Source organism: Ovis aries, chromosome 7 (assembly GCF_016772045.2).
Source record: "Ovis aries strain OAR_USU_Benz2616 breed Rambouillet chromosome 7, ARS-UI_Ramb_v3.0, whole genome shotgun sequence".
NCBI classification, from domain to species: Eukaryota; Metazoa; Chordata; class Mammalia; order Artiodactyla; family Bovidae; genus Ovis; species Ovis aries.
Window position 1 is genome coordinate 54,705,591 of NC_056060.1, and position 14,512 is coordinate 54,720,102.

Sequence of the window (14,512 nt, forward strand, 5' to 3'; positions counted from 1 at the left end):
TGGAGGATCTGTGTCACAGATAAAGTAAGTCTTATTTAAGTCATTTGGGAAAGGATGATTCCTTGCAATAAACCAGTTACCATTTCCAGAACATGAAAGAGTGGGAAGATTTCTTTAACTCTTACTGGTTTCCATGATTATAAGGCTTGAAAAGTTCAATGCTGTCAATGACTACACTGGCAATAAAGACCATTAAATTGATATTATATATTATCAACATTTTTTAAATTTTTTATTTCATTTTCTCTTTTATTTCATTTTTAATTTTACTGAGGTCATTTTTCCCTAAAAACTCTTTTTGTTTTTTCATTTTTCCTCTTTCCCCAATTTTCATTGGCTTTAAAAGTATCCATGGCTCTGATGTGAGACCCGGAATGGTTGAGGGCCTTTACAACCACTGAGCTAGTTATGGCAGAGCTCAGACAAGAGGAACCAAGTCTAAGTTTCTTTTTCCATTTACATCTTTATGAAGGTTGAAGAAAGTTCTGCTTAACTGGTAGGATGAAGATTTGGGAATGGCAGTAGGAGTGGGAATGTTAATTTTGAAATAACATTCCGCAGACTTAGAAGTTAAGGATAGGTGATGGAAGTTCATAAAGAACTGGAGGCTGGGGTCACTTTAATAACAGGCAATTGTTAGATACATGTCATGGATCAACAGTATTTTATATGTATCCACTGCATGTTTGGTGTCCCTTCCTTCACAGACCTTACAGTGAAGCAGGGAGTAATGCAACAAGCAATTGCAGTAAGTTGTGACAAGTGCTATAATAGGAAGTGAGGCAACTTGGGAGTGAATAGCAGGAACACCAACCTGCTGGGGTAAGTGAGCTTCCAGATGAACCAAGACTTGGAACTAACCTGGTGCAGAGGACGAAGATGAGAGGCATATCCTCCTCTGCAGGGTTTCACACAGGAACATCCAGGGTATGAGAATTCTGACCTCAGATCTCTAGGTCTCAGAGGACCTAGAACTTATGCTCTGACTTGGGCCTGGCCAAATATCCTTAGTATTTGGGAAGTCAGGTAGGTACAAGTGAAAGTGAAAGTGAAGTCCCTCAGTCCTGTCCCACTCTTTGCAACCCCATGGACTGTAGCTCACCAGGCTCCTCCATCCATGGGATTCTCCAGGCAAGAATACTGGAGTGGGTTGCCATTTCCTTCTCTAGAGGATCTTCCCAACCCAGGGATCGACCCCGGGTCTCCCTCATTGTGGGCAGACGCTTTAACCTCTGAGCTACCAGGGAAGCCCAAGTGAAAGGGAGTGATTAAAAATCTCACCCCATTAGGGATTTCCCTCCTGGTCTAGAGGTTAAGACTCCAAGCTTCCAATGCTGGTGGTTTGGGCTCTATCCCTGGGTGGGGAGCTAAAATCCCATATGCTTCCTGCCATAAATCCAAAATCTAAAACAGAAGCAATATAATAAAGTTTTTTTTTTTAATGATCCACATCAAATAAATAAATAAAAATATATCTCCCCACCTACTTCTGGGAGTGTTAGAATCCAGGACTACATTGCCCACAGGTTTGGAGGAAAAAGTAAAATAACCAAGAAACCTGAGAAAAACAAACTGTCCCTCCCATTTTTCTAAATGTAGTGTGACTTGGCACACTCCAGAGCAGGTCAGGACTCCCGTTTCAAGGGTGAATTTTTCCACCCTTCCTAGCTCCCTGGACTCTCACTCTTCTCTGCTAGGTGGAGGGGAACTTCCTCCCTTCCATTAACAAAGGTCCTGGGGCTCCCAGTCTCTATCGGTGCCGGGGAGGGTCCATATCACCTGGCCTACCTTGAGCTTCCTGACCTAACTCTGACTCCCTCCAGCCCTGGAAGGACAGAACACTTCGACGCCTGGGGACCGGCCTGTTCCAGCCACCACCGCCCGTGAGAGATGGAGGGAGTGGCTGGACCACGCAGCGCCTGCGGCTAGAGGTACCCAGAGTTCCGGCTCAAGTCAGGGAAGGGGAGAGGGCGTGGTTTCGGGGAGGGCGTGGTCTCGGGTGGGGCGAGGTGTTAGGTTTGAGGGTGTGGCCGCTCCTGAAAGACCGCCCCTGTGTCCTGCTGCCCCTCTGTCAAGCTGCGGGGCCGCTGCAGCTTCGCCCAGTCTGGGTTAAAGCAGCCGCCCCGGGCTCGGCTCGGGCTCCTCTGTCCCAGGCGGTGACCCCGGACGGCCCCGGACTCGTGCTGCCCTTGGCTTCCCGCTTTCAAGTCGAGGGTTTGGATACCGAGGGGCGAGGAAAGAAGGTGAGCGCGTGTTGCAGTAGTTATAATCTCTTTTTCTGCTCCAAGTTCTTGCACGTGGAAAACTCCCTCTTCTACTCCCTCGTCCTGATGTAGCATCCGTAGTGACCGAAGACAGGCACCCGTCAAATCGGTCCTTTCGAGTGTGGTAGCGGGGGCTGGATGGCTTGGGCTAGGTGAGGTCTCCTAGACACGCCATTCACGCTTGAGAGAGTCTCTTGGGACTCGGAAATCGGACGTCTCCGGGACTGCAGTTCTTGAATTCATTAAGCTGAGTCGAGTAGCTGGGGAAAAGATCCGGTGGACGCCGGCAGGAGAGGGTGTGACAGCTTGGGACCTGTCGGGGCAGGGAATCTGGTGAAAACTTCCCGCGCTGCGCCGGCAATAAAGGTTGCGGACACAACACTTTTATCACTTGTAAAGTTGGACGAGGAAGAGGAAAATCCAGGGAGTGATGTCTGCATTGACGAAAAATCTGGCCAAGGTGAAGTACTAGCAGTACTGCCTTGCGGACAGGTGCTTCCCTAACGCCGTCCTCATCCATTAGAACGTTTTTGTGTTCATTTCGAAACTGTTAGGAAGACGCGATCAGAAGGTTGCTGTGCAACCACGTTAACTTTTTGTTCCTCCCCCTTGTAGTTTTATGCTAAAGGAGTTCAAGGTCATCTTTGAAAACTAGGTCACTTGTTTTGAACAGTTTTATCTGAAGAAATGATTTGGAAACTTTGTCTCTTTCATCCCCTTTCCTACCCTCACCCCTACTTCTCCCGCCCCCCAGCAAACAGTGGGTTAGTCCTCTCTCCTGAATTCTCACCTTTTAAAGATCAGGGAAGAAGAAAGCAGCTTCTTTTGGAATGCAATTATTTGTGGTTAATCCGGTCTTGTGACTTTTGTTCTTTAGCTCTCCTTTAGCTCCTTCAATATTACAGTGTACCCGTAGTGTTTTCTGTAAAGAATGCAAAGGATGAGAGGAGAAGGGAAACTTTGTCCATGAAATGCTCTAGTAAACTTATGATTATTATTTTTTAAACCACAAAAATTGGGGCTCTATTGAGTTCTAATATCTTCACCACTTTTGGGGAAGATATTTGTAAATTATAATTATTTTATCAATAAAATATCAACTTAAATATAAGCCTCTCCCTGTGTGTGATATCTTGCATTAACAGTCTATCCAATGAAGTGAATGCTTTAGAAATCTAAGGTTCTAGTTTATAGAGGCCAACTGGAATAGAAGTATATATGTTATTAAATAACTATGCAACATTGAGAATAGTGGTATTAGGAATATTTCAAAGTTTAAAGATTGCTTCATTCAAATATATCTGTGACTTGACAATTATTTTTTCTGTTATTTAATAGTGGTACAATATGCAGCATCTCTTATTAAGAATTGTGTCAGACATTTCTCTGGAAGCTCTGTTCTGAATGTGTAGTTATTTTTCCCCTAGTCTAACACTGTTAGATTAAATTATGTTCTGAGTTAGAGCCAAGGCAATGAGGTAGGGATAAAGACTGAAAGAATATGTGTAAGTTCTCTTACCAGACCGTCTCTGAACACCTGGCAAGCCCCCAGCTTTACTCTGGGGTACCAACAAGTCCTTTAACTTACTTTAATTCATTTTTGTCTTGAAAGTAAGGAAACTGTGTTGATCTTAAAGGACATTTGGATCTCTTTGAATTAGTCTATAAAAGGTAGCGTCTCATTTCTAGAGCTTCTAGAGCTAGATATCACTGTTCTAGACCAACATCTCATCTAGAGTTTGCTCTCATTTCCAAAGGGCTTCCTAACATGTTGGGCAATGCCCCTGCCCCACCTAAGCAATGCAGTGCAGTGGTAAGGGTGTGAGTTTTGGAGACCCCTGAATCCATCTTGGTTTTCTAGCCCTTCCTTTTTTCACTTTTAACAAAATGAAATTTCTTCTGGAAAAAGTAAAATCCTATGTATGAGTGTATAAAAACTAAGCAAGTACAGGATGAGGGAATTGTCATTAATTGAATCATTCAATCTCATGGTGAATTGGCTGTGTTTCCTCCTAGTGAGGCGTGAGTTCAGGGCCCAGAAAGCTGATAAGATTTTAGGTTGCTTCAATAGTAATTACAGACAAGTCCATAGCCAAAGATATCTTTCTACATCTCCCTTTCTCTCCTTGTGCAGACCTCAGAGTCAACATTCAAGATGACTTGTCTGGGAGAAGAAAAAGAGGTGATTTTTAGAGCCATTCCACATTCACTCATAATGAATACATTAATTTTTTGACATCCCCCTTAACATTTTTTTTTTTACTTTTTGTTATGTATAAAACTACCTGCAAGCAAAATGCAAAGGAAAAAGAACAGTTTCCTGCCCTCTAAACATTCATAGTATGGTTCAGGTAACTGACACAGGAAGAATTAGAGCAGAATGATCAGAGCTCCTTAAAGGTAGAAAAGGAAGTGCTGGGAGTTGAGGAGTGCAATATATCACCCAGTAGAGGCTCAAAGGAGTTACAATTCAGTTTCAGTTCTGAAGGCTCCATTTTTACAGGAGTTTGCCAGGAGGAAATTCTGAGGAAGAGCATTCCAGGCCAAAGAAACTGTTGTGCGAAGGTCTCATAGGGTGAAAGAACATGACAAACACAAATCTTCATACATATTGTTTCATCCTTTACTGGCTACAGGATGTTGGCAAGTTATTTTGCTTCTATGAGCTTTGGTTTCCTCAAATGTGAAATGAGTGTTGTATATTATTTTACATTGTTGTTTAGTCACTAAGTCATGTCTGACTATTTTGTAACCCCCATGGACTAAAGCCCACCAGGGTCCTCTGTCCATGGGATTTCCTAGGCAAGAACATTGGAGTGGGTTGCCATTTCCTTCTCCAGAGTACCTTCCCAACCCAGGGATCAAACCCATGTCCCCTGCATTAGCAGGCAGATTCTTTACCACTGAGCCAAAAGGGAAGCCCATTATTTTACATTATTAGGTCCTTACTTGATTTTCAAGTCTCTCCCATAAGAGTGTCTACATCACAACTTTGTTGGGAGACTTAGTTGCCTAGAAAACACAGGACTGTATGATGCACAGATGACAATCAACTAATTTGGTTCCCTTCACTCATCTTAGTCTCTTGACGAGAGAAAAATACAACAGAAATCCAGCCTTGACTATAGATGGGACTTCATGTCTTCAACTATATCATAAAAAACAGACCAGTCTTGTTCAGAATGACTTATGAAGTTTTTTATAGTTTTACCTCTATTATCCCTATTTCCCAACCACTAAATGTTTACTTTCAACATCCACCTGTTTTAAGACCAGGCTCTGTTAAAGGAGTTCCACCACACCAAGAATTCTTTGATGGACAAAGGTTAGCATTCCTGTGTTTACATGATAGGATCTCAGACCATTTTAGGCCCTGCTTCCTGCTCCAGTTCTTGTTTTCATTCGGAGCAGTTGAAGTGAGTCTTAGAAAAACATTTTTAGGGGTTGGGATCTGGATAATTTGTTACTTCTTTTGATTGATTGATTGAATTGATTGAAGTCGCTCAGTCGTGCCGACTCTTTATGGCCCCATGGACTGTAGCCTACTAGGCTCCTCTGTCCATGGGATTTTCCAGGCAAGAATACTGGAGTGGGTTGCCATTTCCTTCTCCAGGGGATCTTCCCGAAATACCAAAATGCAACTTGAACATTTTGGGAGGAATTTGTTAAATGACTGTACCCTCTTATGATTTTTCTCTGGGTAGCACTAGCTCTTAAAATTCTTTGAAATGCGGAAGACTTTGCCTCAAAATTCTAACTTAATCATCTTGAATTATTCCTTCTTGCAAACAATGTACATATTTTCTCAATGATTGAATACTTACAGTTTTCCTGTTTAGGCCCTTTCCCCACATGGATTTCCAAGTAAAGACCTCAGGTAGTTTTTTTACCAAGTCCTACAGAACAGGGAAGATTTCTTTCTCTGTGTCATTTAGATGGCAGTAGATAGAAGAAGACTTTAACTACTTTAAACTATAGTCATTGCAGAGAAAAATAGTAGGTTAGGGACCAGACAAGGACTTTTTGCTGTGGAAGGCCCAAATTAGGCTGGCTAAGTCTTGATGTTCTCAGGTGGTCATGCAGATCAGGCCCTAAGCAAGAATTTTTGAGGGATTTATTCTGTTTGGTCTTTTATTCAGTGAATATTTCTTTAATTTTATCAATTAATTTGTATATTCCATTAATTGTGTGGTGCAGGGGCAATGTTGAGATTGATTTAAGTTCCCTTGCCTCAAATGTGCTTAAGAATATCTTTGGAGAACTGGTTAAAATTTAGATTTCCAGCCTCAAGTTCAGATTCTGTCAGCCTCAAGTAGTGACCAGAGTCAGGCACACAGTAGGTACTTTGATAAATGTTTTTGTAAGTGAATTAACTGCCACTTTAAACATCACTGTTAAAAGAGAATTCACTTCCTGTAATACATTTACTAATTTTCTCCTTTTTTTTAATTGTGAAAAAGTCCATACTTGTCCTATGTTTCCTCGTTAGAAAGAAAATGTATTCAATTGCAACCATTATTTAGAAATTGAAAATAAAAAGAATTTTTAATAACATTATAACTGTTTTTAATTAAGAGAAACAGTGACTGTGATTCTTAATATCCCATTATGCTGCGTGGGCACAGACATTTATTTTGCTCTTCCTGAGGCACTAGGAGGTGAGAATTAGAAGCATTTTCTTCATGTGTATTTTGATTTCCTATTGAGCAAACTATACAAACAGGAAGAACTTATTTATTATTATTATTATTTCAGTGATAACACAGAGATGAACTAAGTCAGAGCAACTCTCTTGAATAGCTAATGTCTGCTGCCTGGAGAAAGAGAAAATTATTTTCTGCCCTCCATGTTGATGCGTATAGAACATGTGTTCTGAGTAGCTGCTATTTTCACTGACTCTTTTTCCAGTTGAAGTGCAACATAAACTATTTTAATTAATATTGTGTCACCAAAAGGGATTGAAATAGCCAATTGAATTCTACCAAGATAGAGTCTTTTGATGAAAACATATCTTTATTGATTGTGGGTGAAGAAAATCATTCTTAAAATGAAATCCAGAGAAAAATCATATCCCTCAGAGAAAATTTCTGAGTGGCAGGCCAAGATTAACATCATAAAATTGAATTTGTGCTGCAAGCCTTTGATGTAATCAGCAGCTGGGAGATGGTGTTGCCCTTGCTGTGCTCCCTCTGATTGTGGTGAATTATTGTGTGGAATGAAATAAGTGTTTCTTGTGTCCCTCCTCCAAGAAATACAAACAAGGTATTACTAGGTAGTTTCTTGCTAGTTAAAATGGGTTGGATCGATTCCAGGCCTCTCAGGCTTTCATATTGCCATGAACTATGGGTGTTGGGCATTTATTTATGTCCCAGGGACAGAATTTCTTGATATCACCTGACAGTCTTTGGTCAGTAGAAATCCAGCAGAGAAGTGACAAGAGGAATCCCCCTTGCCAGGGACATATTTTTTTTAGAATAAACAGAAGCCAGGATATGTTAGAAAGTGCTATATTTGCCTGGTTTCTATTGACCTGTAGCCAGCCAACTCCTTCCCTGTCTCCCTCAGCCACCTCTTGTGACATCCACTGCCTTGAAATCATTGCAGTGTCGAAATCTCACTTTGTACTAGCAATCTTGTTCCATGACACCAGTGCTACACTAGACTTTTTGCTGTTATCTTTGTATTAAGTCCTGATGCCTAGAAAACACTCTTGTCCATGCATGCCCCTTTCACACATGTAATGGATAGCTTTTGTAGATTAAGTAGAGACAATCTATTTGCACATTTACCCTCAGATTAAAGAGTGATATGACACCTCAATTACCCTTGTGGTTGGACCTAAGTTGTTTTTGATTTGTTTAAGTGGTGGGCTGACTTATCTGTAAACAAGGCAGTGGTGTCATCATTGGGTACTCTTACTCTCAAGTATTTTGAGAAGTGGGATTGTGCTGGGGACTATCTCATTTAATCTACACACCCACCATTAGTTGGTAAATAAGTCTAACTCCCTTGGCTAGGATTATATCCCTAGATCTGTCTGACTTCAAGGATCATCCTACTTCTCAAACTGCTTGAGAGTAAGCATTCCCAGTGATGACACCACTAACTTGTTTACGGATGAGTCAGTCCTGGAAAGGGTAATGGTGGACAGAGGAAAATGGTGAAAAGAGGTGAAGTAAGAGGATATAAAAAAGAGTTAGGATTTGTCTGCTTCTGACAGAAAATCCACAAAGGTGAGAAGAATAGTTTCAAATGACTCACCTTTGTGTCTTGAATTAATGCTGAAATGAGCTGGAAGTCCCAGAAAATATCTTTTTAAAGAACTGACTATTCCAGTAATGCTAAGGTTCCTTTGGATTATGACCCTCAAGTAGTGGCCCTCCTCTATCACTCTCTATAGACCACTATGGTATTCTCTCTATATAAGCCTCTGGATATGTCTGTTCAGGCTACGCTTCTGCTAGGATTCTGGAATGTCAGAAAAGTGAAAGTTGCTCAGTCCTGTTGACTATTTGTGACCCCATGGACTATAGCCTGCCAGGTTTCGGTATCCATGGAATTCTCCAGGCAAGAATACTGGAGTGGGTCACCATTCCCTTCTCCAGGAGATCTTCCTGACCCAGGAATAGAACCCAGGTCCCCCACACTGCAAGCTGATTCTTTACTGTCTGAGCCACCAAGGAAGCCCATGAATATCAGAGGATGGTCTTTCCTGGCAGAAGCATCCCTGTTTTGTAGGCAGAGTTGGAAAATACTGCAGTCATGGGTATTAGGGAGCCTTCTCCAAACAGGACTTGTCTGCATAGGTTCGTATGCCTGCTTATGGGAGTGCCTTCTGTCTGTTTACTCTGCGAGGAAAGGATTATCATAATGGCAGTGGACTGACTTCAGTGTCAGTGTGTGCTGAAGATGGGAGAAGGGACATAGATGTTAGGCCTAGGAAAAGAGATAACTGGCCTGTGGGAAAACAGAATTTTTCTAAAAGAGATGTCTAGGTGTAAGGGATAAGCCATCCAAAACCATGGGAGTGAAGCGTTCTTTGCTTTCGTATATCAGGAATACTCATCCCAGTCTACTTTACATCAATCATTGTTTACCTGTGGCTTGACTCGTAGGTTGTTAATTCCTAAAGATCAGGAACCTGTGTTTTTTTCATTTTCCATTCAGTAGAGCTTTTAGTCAAGGCTTTCCTGATAGCTCAGGAATCTGCCTCCAATGGCAGGAGACCCTGGTTCAATTCCTGGGTTGGAAAGGTCCCCTGGAAAAGGATAGGCTACTACCCACTCCAGTATTCTTGGGCTTCCCTTGTGACTCAGCTGGTAAAGAATCTGCCTGCATTGTGGGAGACCTGGGTTTGATCCTTGGGTTGGGAAGATCCCCTGGAGAAGGAAAAGGCCACCCACTCCGGTATTCTGGCCTAGAGAATCCCATGGACTGAATAGGCCATAGGGTTGCAAAGAGTCAGACACAACTGAGAGACTTTCACTTTAATAGACACCTGTTGAATTGATAAATGAATATATTCTTTCTTCAGGGAACCTGTAATGTGGGTAGAAAGGAGATGTATTACAGAAAAGAAGTAGAGAACAGAATTTGATGATCAATCGTGTGATTCAGACTAAAATTAAAGTATATATCTCCAGAATTGATCTGCACATTATTAAGATTTATGTTCTTACTAGAAAGAAACAAAATGTGTCAGATAGTATATTAGTTGGCCAGGGCTGCCGCAACAGGCAGTACAAACTAAGTGGCTTAAATGGCAGAACCGTATCATCTTCCAGTTCCAGAGGTTCGGAGTCTGAAATCGAGGTGTGAGCAGGGTTGTTCCTTCTGTGGACTGTGAACGAGAATCTGTGCCATGCCTCTCCTCTAGCTTCTGGTGGTTTGCTGACAGTCTTTGGCATTCCTTCTCTTGTAGGAATGTCACCCCCTCTGACTTCATCTTCATGTGTCTCTCTCCTGTGTGCATCTTTCTCCAAATTTCCCTGTTTATAGGGATGCCAGTCATATTGGATTTGGGATCCAACCTAATCCAGTATGACCTCATCATCACTTAATTAATCATATCTGCAATGACCCTATTCCAAGTAATGTCACATTCTGATGTTTGGGGTGTTTGGCTTAATTCCTAACACATGGAAAGAGGGTAGATTTTCTTCTTCTTTGCCAGTTTGGTACCATTAAAGTTTTATTTTAGTCTCTTCTGCTTAATTCACTTAATGCTATTGCTGCTGCTAAGTCGCTTCAGTCGTGTCTGACTCTATGCGACCCCATAGATGGCAGCCCACCAGGCTCCCCCATCTCTGGGATTCTCCAGGCAAGAACACTGGAGTGGGTTGCCATTTCCTTAATAGATGTGATCTATTGTAAATTATGAATAATAAAATGAAGGATTATAAATGAGGATGACATTTTTTGTTTTGCTGTTTACTTAACAAGATTTATACACAGATATTGAGATTTAAAAAGCCTTCTGATAAGAGTGGCTAACATTTATTGACTGTTCACTATCTAATGATTTTCATGGATTTTCCCACTTAGCTTTCACATCTATTAGTAGATATTATTAGATAAATATTATTATTTGTAGATTAGATATTAGATATTATTATTTATTAGATAGATCTTATTATTTATCTACATTTTATTGATGGGACTCCAATACACAGTTGTAAAGTAACCCACCCTAGGCCATGCAGTAGTAGAGTTGGCACTGGAATCGAAGCTCACTAACTCTGGGGCCTTACCACTGAGTACATGCTGTCCTCTTAATCTCATTACAGCCAGGTAAGGTAGACAACATTATCATTTGATGGTTGAGGAAAACAAAGCTTAAAGTCCTTGGGTCACAAAACCAGCATGTGTACAATATTGATAAGTAGATAATATTTGGGATTTGAGTTTAGATATTAACCTCCATGGGGAAATCCTTTCTACCTTTGATTTCAAGTTCCACTTGTGTTTCCTCTGCAAACATTCTTGCGTTTACCTTACAAGGCACTCATGACATGGCTGGTGACACAGGATGCCCTTGTCTCCTCAGATTCTTGTGATTCCTTGAGGTTTGTAGATTCTTGTCTACATTCCTAGAATCTTGCATAGTCTCTAACACACAATAGACAATAAATATTTTTAAACTAAATGCATATTAGTAAAGTCAAAGGAGTCAAAGAAAAGGGAGACTGCCTGAAAACAAGAAATAAGGGTTAATAGAGGGAGTAACCGAGGTGACAGAAGATGAAATTTGGGGTAATGATAAAGATGTTATCCTAGAGAAATAAGCTAAAAGTGAGGAAAAGATATGGTTTGTTGAAGTGATGAGAGGAAGCTCTTTTCTTATTGGAAGGAGGGATCATCAACTAAGAATATTGGCATGTAAGGAGTTACCTGCGTTGCAATGAGGTTTATGAGTGGGCAGAGGAAGAGATTTTACTTGGGACTCGATTAGAGACATGTTTCTCAGTATAAGTTTAGGTAGTACACAGTAAACATTGGTGTTAATAGACAAGTATTTGTTTTAACGTGCATTTTGGAAAAAGTCTAAGCAGCATGTCAAATCCCATAATTTTATATAGTTATTAATGATTAAGATAATTTTAAAGGAGATAGTTATACAACAATTTATCCTTAAGTAAGTTAATTTAGTACTTAAAAATAAGTGAATTAAAGAAATAGGTAGTTTTAGATTGCACTTGGATATGGGAAAAAAAATATGGCTCAAGATTGGAAAGAGGTTTTCAGAGTTTATACACATCAAAACAATTATTTTGTCTAATAACAGGAATACTTAGTTAAAGCTAATCATAAAATGTGTACATGGATGTGCTCAGTAGTGTCCGACTCTTTGCAATCTCATAGACTGTATAGCCTGCCAGGCTCCTTTGTCCATGGGACTTCCCAGGCAAGAATACAGGAGTGTGTTGTCATTTCCTTCTCCGGGAGATCTTTCTGACCCAGGGATCGAAACCTGCATTTCCTGCATTGGCAGGCAGGTTCCTTACCACTGAGCCACCTGGGAAGCCCTAATCATAAAGTGACTCGATTGTAAATACTTCGAGGTTAAGGATTGTGTTTTTCTTTTTTTTTATTCTCTACAGATCAATCCACCACCTTGCATACATTTGGTTCTCATTAATTTTTTAAAAAATTTATTAGATAGTAGACTAGAACAGTGATACTTTTTGCTCATGTTAGATACCTCTTTGTCGCTGTTCAGTCACTAAGTTGTGTCTGACTCTTGGCGTCCCCGTGGACTGTAGCATACCAGGCTCCTCTCTCCTCCGCAATCTCCTAGAGTATGCTTATATTCATGCCCTTTGAGTTGGTGATGATATTTAACCATCTCATCCTCTGCTGCTCCCTTTTCCTCATGCTCTCAATCTTTCCCAGCATCAGGGTCTTTTCCAGTGAGTCAGCTCTTCACATCAGGTGGCCAAATTATCGGTGCTTCAGCTTTAGCATCAGTCCTTCCAATGAATATTCAGGGTTGATTTCCTTTAGGATTGACTAGTTTAATCTCCTTGTTGTCCAATGGATTCTCAAGAGTCTTATCCAGAACCACCGTTCAAAAGCATAGAAATCTCTAGGTTAAAACAAAACAAAACAAAACAATAATTTGGACTGTAAATACTCAGAGTTAAATGTGGCATAAATTAAAAAGAAAAAAAATCCACTTCTTAAAGTCTAAAAATAAGGTTTTGGACAAGCGGATTTGAGTTTCATGAAGTTCTTCACTGACTGAATATAAATAAAAATAAAGGAGCTCTATTTCCTTATAGAGAGAAAAATCATAATTCTAAAAGATACATACACCCCAATGTTCATGACAGCGTTATTTACAGTAACCAGGACTGTGCTAAGTCGCTTTAGTCATGTCCGACTCTTTGAGACCCAGTGACTGTAGCTCACCAGGCTTCTCTGTCCATGGGGATTCTCCAGGCAAGAAGACTAGAGTGGGTTGCCATACCAAGGAGATCTTCCCCACCCAGGGATCAAACATGCATCTCTTATGTCTCCTGCATTGGCAGGCGGGTTCTTTACCACTAGTGCCACCACATGGAGGCAATCTAAATGTCCACCGACAGGTGAATGGACAAAGGTGGTGTGGTACATTCACACGATGGACTATTATTCAGCCATTAGAAAGAATGAAATAAACATAGATGGGGACCTAGAGATTATCATACTAAGTGATAAGATCAGACAGAAAAGGACAAATATATGATATCACGTACACGTGGAATCTAATACAGATGGACTTACTTACAAAACAGAAACAGACTCACAGACATAAGTATCAAATTCATGGTTATCAAATGGGAAAGATGGGGGTAAATTAGGCATTTGGGAGTAACACATGCATACTACTATGTATAAAATAAGTAATCAACAAGGACCTACTGTATAGCACAGGAAAGTATTAATATACTCAATATTTTGTAATAACCTATACAGGAGAATAATCTAAAAAGCATATATACATATATTCTTTTATATATGTATATAGGTGTGTGTATATATATATATATATATATATATATATAATCAGATTGCATGCCGCATATGCTTAGTGGTGTTCCTGCTCTTTGCACCCCCATGGACTGTAGCCTGCCAGGCTCCTTTGCTCATGGAATTTTTCAGGCAAGAATACTGGAATATTGGAGTGGGTTGCCATTTCCTGTTCTAGGGGATCTTCCTGATGCAGGGCTAGAACCCACATCTCTTGCATCTTCTGCATTGGAAGGTTGATTCTTTATCATTGTACCACTTGGGAAGTCCCATAGTCAAATTATATATATATATATATGTACATATATGTATATATATATATACACATAAATTCAGTTATATACACACACACACACACAAATGAATCACTTGCTGATGCTGTACATCTGAAACTAACACAACACTGTAAATCAACTATACTTCAATTAAAAAAAAATGAAAAAAGAAGTGAAGGAGCCACCCTGAAGTAAATGAGTTATTTTCCCCCTATTTCTGTTTTTCTGGCCAAACACATCTCTTTGACACTGACTTCAAATGGACATGCTGGCATTTAATTGGGCTGTTTTGAATCTGTTGTTCTGCAGTTTAATAAGCAAGGAGGTAAAGTTTGAAGATAATACTTTGTAATCTTTGACTCACAAGACTGGCAGAATTGCAAGCTGTGATGGAAACCTCATCCATTTAGTGGTAGGGACGTGATTTCTTGGCTGTTTGGTTTTATGTTTGTTCCCGATCAT

At 40.4% G+C, this 14,512-nt stretch overlaps 1 protein-coding gene across 4 annotated transcripts in view; it reads left to right on the forward strand.

Annotated features, from left to right (window-relative positions):
- The first annotated feature begins 2,101 nt into the window (after positions 1-2,101).
- WDR72 (WD repeat domain 72) overlaps positions 2,102-14,512 on the forward strand; it is a 221,426-nt gene continuing 209,015 nt past the window's right edge. For all 4 annotated transcript variants that reach the window (XM_060417921.1, XM_027971818.3, XM_060417922.1 and 1 more), the window contains exon 1: positions 2,102-2,243. The gene's annotated coding sequence lies outside the window, so the exon portion shown is untranslated. The remainder of the gene's footprint in view (positions 2,244-14,512) is intronic.